At 43.5% G+C, this 6000-nt stretch overlaps 1 pseudogene; it reads right to left on the bottom strand.

Moving 5' to 3' along the window:
* Nucleotides 1-278: 278 nt before the first annotated feature.
* The window catches only part of LOC101437958 (cytochrome P450 2C42-like), an 85832-nt pseudogene continuing 80110 nt past the window's right edge, over nucleotides 279-6000 (bottom strand).

Raw genomic sequence — 6000 nt, 5'->3', positions numbered from 1 at the left:
CTTTTTTTGTTTTTCTTTATTTCAGTGATAGAGTAATAACTTAGTATCAGATAAGTTATTAAGGTATGTGGTGGGCAATAGGATGTTACAGAGCACAGAGAATAGCAGGACATAGTCCTTAATGAAGGTTGGATTCTGCCTGGATCTTCAGGGCATGGGGAGATGTGGACAGGGGAGGTCAAGAAGAAATCCCTAGTAGAGGGAGGGAAGTAAACGATGCCCCTAGGAGCACAGCTGTAGGTGATGACACAGCAGCAGGTAGATGACCTGCCCCTTCTTCAAGCAGGAATGAAGCAAACCTGCTACAAATGGGGGCACAGAAGTAAATCCAGTCTCAGCTGGGGTGGGGTCAATGTCCTTAGCGTCAAGCAGAGACTTCAAGGTAAATTTCTGCAAAACGGTGGTCAGCAATAAAAACAGCCCCATGTGGGCCAGGCCCTCACCCACACAAATTCGTTTTCCTGGAAATCATAAAAACAGGGATAGATAGTTCTTGAATACTCTTTTTCTGAATTACCACAGAACACTCAGTAGCTCTATAGTGAATGATTGGCTTGATGGGTGAATTACAGGCATGACAGAGACACATGCTGCCCACCTAAATCTTATTTTAGTGGACACTCCCCACTCTAAAATATTTATTGAGAACCAGTACTATGCTAAGTACTTTACTGAGTATTCCCTCAATACAATTCCTCTTTTGACCCTGAAATTTCTGTCAATCTTTTTGTGAGACTCACACATACATTGCTTTTCCAAGTGGGATTTAGAGGAAAGTACTGAGAAGAGGGGGATCACAAACATCTGTGCTTCACTTTCTACCTCTGAGGCAAATTCAGATAAAGATTTCTTTTCCTCATGAACTTTCAAAAGCATATGTCTAAACCTGTCACCCCTCACTTAAATTTTTGAATGGTTCCTGTGCCTGTGTTATGGATTAAGTCGAAATTATTTGACTCTCCTTTTTATATTGTGTTCCCAGTCTGACTTTCTGTGATCTTTCCTTCCACTCCTTAAGCCTTCTACTCTTCTTCAGTCTCAAACTATGTTATTTGAAGTCACAATACCACGTGTTTTGTTTTGTTTTTTTTGCTTTTGCTTAAAATGCATTCCTCTAAAACTTGTTTACAATCTAGGTAAATGTAATTTCCTCTTTATAATTTTGTGGTCCCTTCAGGCTGTAGAATCTTGCCCTCACTGGATTTGCTTAGCATTACATTCAGGTTTCCACTGAAACATTGAACATATCATATCATAATTCTCTATTTATTTATCTACCTTTATAAAATGTGCCTTCCTTGAAGGCACTCCTTTTCATCTTGGTTCCACACTGCCAGGGCAAGCATCAAAAGCCATAGAAAAACTTAAGGCAATTCCATGTTCAAAGGCCCCATGCACATTGCAGGAGCGGAGACCCCACTATCCAATATGAAGTATCATGAATGAAGAAAGAGCAAAGTGCTCTGGAATCTATGAAGTTATCTGACCAAATCCCAAGGGTTCCTTGTTCTCCCAGTTATTTGGCAAGGATTCTGAAATTTTCCAAATCCCAAGGGTTACTTGCTCTCCCAGTTATTTGGCAAGCAATTCTGATTTTTTACAACTAAAGAAAATATTCTGCTCCTTTCCTTGTGTCTATTACTTTGTCATCATGCCTTGACCTCTCTTCTTTCCTTGCTCCCTTGGGCCCGCTGAAGTGTCACTTCTTCTATTCCAGTGTTTCTTATTCCATTTTGTACTTCACTGTTGGGACTGTATGAGCAGGAAGTAGGCAACTTCCCCTCTTGGCCTGAAGTCAGTGCTTCCTTCTCTCACAGAACTGGTCATATTTGATTATAATGATCTGGCCACTCATCTCCTTCCCTAACTGTAGTATGCACCACTTGAAGGCCTATTCTGTTTTATTTCATACGTATGTCCCTTAGCTTATCAAAGCTATTCAAAGGGGTGAGCGGCACTGATAGAAGGTTCTAAGAATAGCTATGGTATTTGCGATAGCTTTCTCAGGGTTGGTGAGGACCATCTAGTTGAATTATCTTTTCTAGACGAGCTATTTGGTAACTCTCTGGAGGCAGAATTCAATCAACCCACAGTGTACCTTCCTCACTTGGCAGAACTGTGTCAACTCCCCTAAAGTTCTACTAATCTTGCCAAATAATACGAACATAGACTGCAGTGGAAATGGAAGTAGGAATGACTGGTGGTGTCAGGATCATGCACAACGAGAAGATCTACCAGCCCAAGGGTAAGCAGTGTGTAAGTTCCAACTGATTCCCAATGTGTATCTTGTCCCTTGAAGTACAGATAGGCATCAATCTCTATTACCTGCTAAGAAAGCCATGAAGTAGTCACTCTTCTTAAAGTTGCCACTCTCATCCAGAAAGTGCCAGGATCAAACCTTACTGGGTTAGGAAATTCTTTGTTACTATGCAGGACAGAAGTCAGTAATGTTAATATATTTGTGCCCTAGAATGGACAGATTGATAATTAGAATTTTAAGTATTCATGCTTCTGGAGGAAATGTAGGTAATCACTTAGTCTCTTCTCTTTGTTTTATAGATGTAGAAACCAGGGTCTAAAGAAAGGAAATGCCATTTCCTGGAAATAGTCCATGTAATAAGTAGGAATGAGTATAAGGCTAGTGGCATTGTTCTTGATTAAATAGCCTCTGATCCATTTGAAGTACAAATTGAGCAATTGAGTAGTTGAGTGCCAAGTTTTCTGAATCCTCTCTATATATCCAAGATGCACCAAGCAGCAGCTGCTATGTATCATCATTTCAGGAATCACACATTTGACATGTGAATAATAGTTTAAAATAGAAGTCTCTGCTCATTCTTGAAAAATCAGAAGTGTCTGATTCTGTTCATAGGGCCTTTTAAACAGAGGTCTGATTTAATTAAAAGTGACCTTTGTTGGGTTAAAACAATTAGTGTAACTACCATTGAATGTTAATAATACAATCTGTTTTCTTAATTTAAAAATATGGAGGAATTTTCTTTGCAGATGAATAAAAGCTAAATAGGGATAGCAAAATTCGAAATATCATTTTGCAACAATTCGGGCAAGTTCATCAACTAGTAGTAAATCTGTTGGGTGAATGCTTTGGAAATAGGAATTAGTCAAGGTCTTAAAAAGTACTATACCACATATTGTTGTTAATTACACATGAAAAACATCAACTATGCTCTTGTAGGTACTCCTCACTAAGTGAGAAACTTACTAACACCAATATATGGATAATCTGATATTATATGCCCCTATTTCCCTGATATGGGAAGAAGAAACACGTCGCCCATTTAATTTTCTTGCTCAAAGCATGTAACTAGAATCTAACATCCTAAAATATATCACACAAAATCAGACTGAGAAACATAAATAACAATTTGCTGGACTCTTTAAAATGGGAATGTACTTAAGGAAGCAAGCTCCCATAGAAAGTAAGGAAACTAAAGGAACAAGACAAAAGAATAAATAAAATAAAGTAAAATCAGACATTTTATTCTTTAAAATATAAAATAAAATTAAATAAATAAAAAAGAATAATAGAATATTTGAAAAGTTTTACTAGTGAATGTTGGATAGGATAGCAGAGCATTGTGATGGTAAGTAATGGCAATGTATTGTTTGTGTGAATGTAGTTAAAAGGGGTAATTTTTGGTTCTGCATATGTTACTAGAATAAAAACTTAAGGATGCAAAGGATTGTACAACACAAACAGTGACACCAATTGTAAATGATGGACTGTATTTAATAGTATTAAATTATTAAATTTTTTTCATGAACTGTAACTCATGTAGCACACTAATGCAATGTGTTACTTATAGGGTATTATTTGAGAACTCAATATTAATGACTGATTTTTCTGTAAACGTTTATTTTTTCTAATTTAAAAAATAGAACTCATGACATATGAAAATACATGAGTCTTAAATTTCAGTTTCCATTTCTATAGCAACACAGCCCCCTTCATACTTTTATGTATTGTCTCCAAATGCTTTCATGCCATGATGGCAGAGCTGAGTATTGGCAACAGAGACCTTATGGCCCAAAAGACGGAAATATTTGCTCTCTGACCTCTTACCAAAAATGTCTGTACACTTCTGTTTTAGATCATGATCTTCACCTAATACAGTGATGCCATCCTGTGGTAAAGAAATTATATACCTGACAGGGAGGAAAGGAACAACCAGCTACCCATAGCTGCATGTTCCTTTTGCAGAAGAGATGGTACCTTGTCCTCAGGCTTTGAGCATTTAAAGCTCAAAAGGCCTGAGTTGGGACATGAGCCCTGAATGGGTGTCTGCTTAGCAGAATGTAGTAGATGGTGAGATGGTAGTCCCTTTCTGAGTCTGTGGTCTATTTCCAATTCAGTTAGTAATAGGAGGAGAAGTAAGTTGACTGATAATTATTGCCGACATAATATTTTTTTTTTTAAAAAAAAGGCTTTCCCTGGTTGTGTCCTTGTGTGAAAAATAGTGGACTTGTGTTGCCGCCTTTCTCCACCCCTCCTCCCCTTCCAGCCCCCGCCGTCCTTCCCGCCAGTCCCGCCCATATTGCCAACCCACAATCTGCCCTCTTCCCCAGTAACTGCTTACCTCAGGTCTATCCATCAGCTTCAGCCTGTCCACAGCCGCCCCTTAGCCAACCCTCCCTTCATCACGCCCCTCCCTCTACCCAACCCTATATAGCTAAGTGTACTTCTGTAATAAAGCAGACCTGTTCTTGCGCTCAAGCGGTCTCCATGGTTTTTCCCCAACCGCGCGTCCCCCACGCCTGGAGAACCGGTGCTCCCTCTTGGGGCACCCCCCGCCGGTGGTTCGGCAGGAGCAAGCCCCCCCGACTCTTGGGCCTGAGCGAGGACGAAACCCTCTCGCTCAGCTACAACTGGCACCCAACGTGGGGCTCCTCCCCCGGCCCCTCTCTGCTGCTGCTGCTGCTGTGATCGTCCTCCTCTCCAGGTAGGGACCCCTCGCCCGGACGAGCCCCAAGGGACCCCTCACCGTCATCCCGTCCCTATCCCGTCATGGGCGCCTCTTTGTCATTGCGTCAGGCGCCACAAGTCAGGGCCCTCGCTGCCCTGCTCGATGCCAATGGAGTCCGCGTCTCCTTGCGGCAGCTCCAAAAGTACTGGGATCTCTTGCTCCCCTTTAATCCGTGGCTCACCACCTGCCAACTCTGGAGCCCGGACACATACTCGCAACTCATAGATCGAGTCACCTCCGCCATGGAGCACGAGAAACGCATCTTCCCAGCAGGCCTCTTACCCGTTCTCGTTGCCATTCGCGCCTGTCTCCTTGGCACTCCGACTGAAGCCGTTTATGAAGCTTCTCCCAAACGGCCTCTAGACTGTGATCCCGATGAGTCCGCCGACACTGACTCTCTGTCTAACCAACTTGCTGCTGCTCTCGAGCGCGAACCTCCCCGCCCGAGCTCCCCGCAGCAGACAGAAACCACCCCTGCCGCTCCCCAAGATGGCGGACTTCTGCCTTCTTCCCCCAATTCTGCCCAAGATGGCGCACATCTGGCTTCTTCTCCGCCGGTGTCCTCCTCCTCCCGCCTCTACCCGCCTCTTCCTGCCCAGTTAGCATCCAGTTCGGGCCCGGAAACTGCATGGTTGCCATCTTCCGCTAAACCGGAAACGCCCCTCGCGCCATTTTGTCCGCTGCCGGATGTGGCTGCTCCGCCATCTTGGCCGGCACCCAGAAGGGTCCTGCCGCCATTTTCTTGTCGCCCGGAAGCCGCTAAGCCGCCATTTTCTCGCCCGTGTTCCGCTTATCCCTTGCCGCCGCCATACGGCAATAGCCCTTCACCTGCCTTGGCTGCTCCATCGGTCCCCGGTGCCACGTCTTCTCAAACCCCCCAGCTGTATCCGCTAAATCCGCAGCCCACACCGCAGCGACCCCAAACTTGGCTACCCTTTACAGCGGAAGAGGTCAGGACCCTCCGCAAAGCTGTAAAGGAAGACGGAATTGGCAGCCCTTATGCGCAGCAATTACT

This window comes from Dasypus novemcinctus, chromosome 6 (assembly GCF_030445035.2).
Source record: "Dasypus novemcinctus isolate mDasNov1 chromosome 6, mDasNov1.1.hap2, whole genome shotgun sequence".
Lineage (NCBI taxonomy): Eukaryota > Metazoa > Chordata > Mammalia > Cingulata > Dasypodidae > Dasypus > Dasypus novemcinctus.
This window is presented reverse-complemented; position numbering and strand designations above follow the sequence as displayed.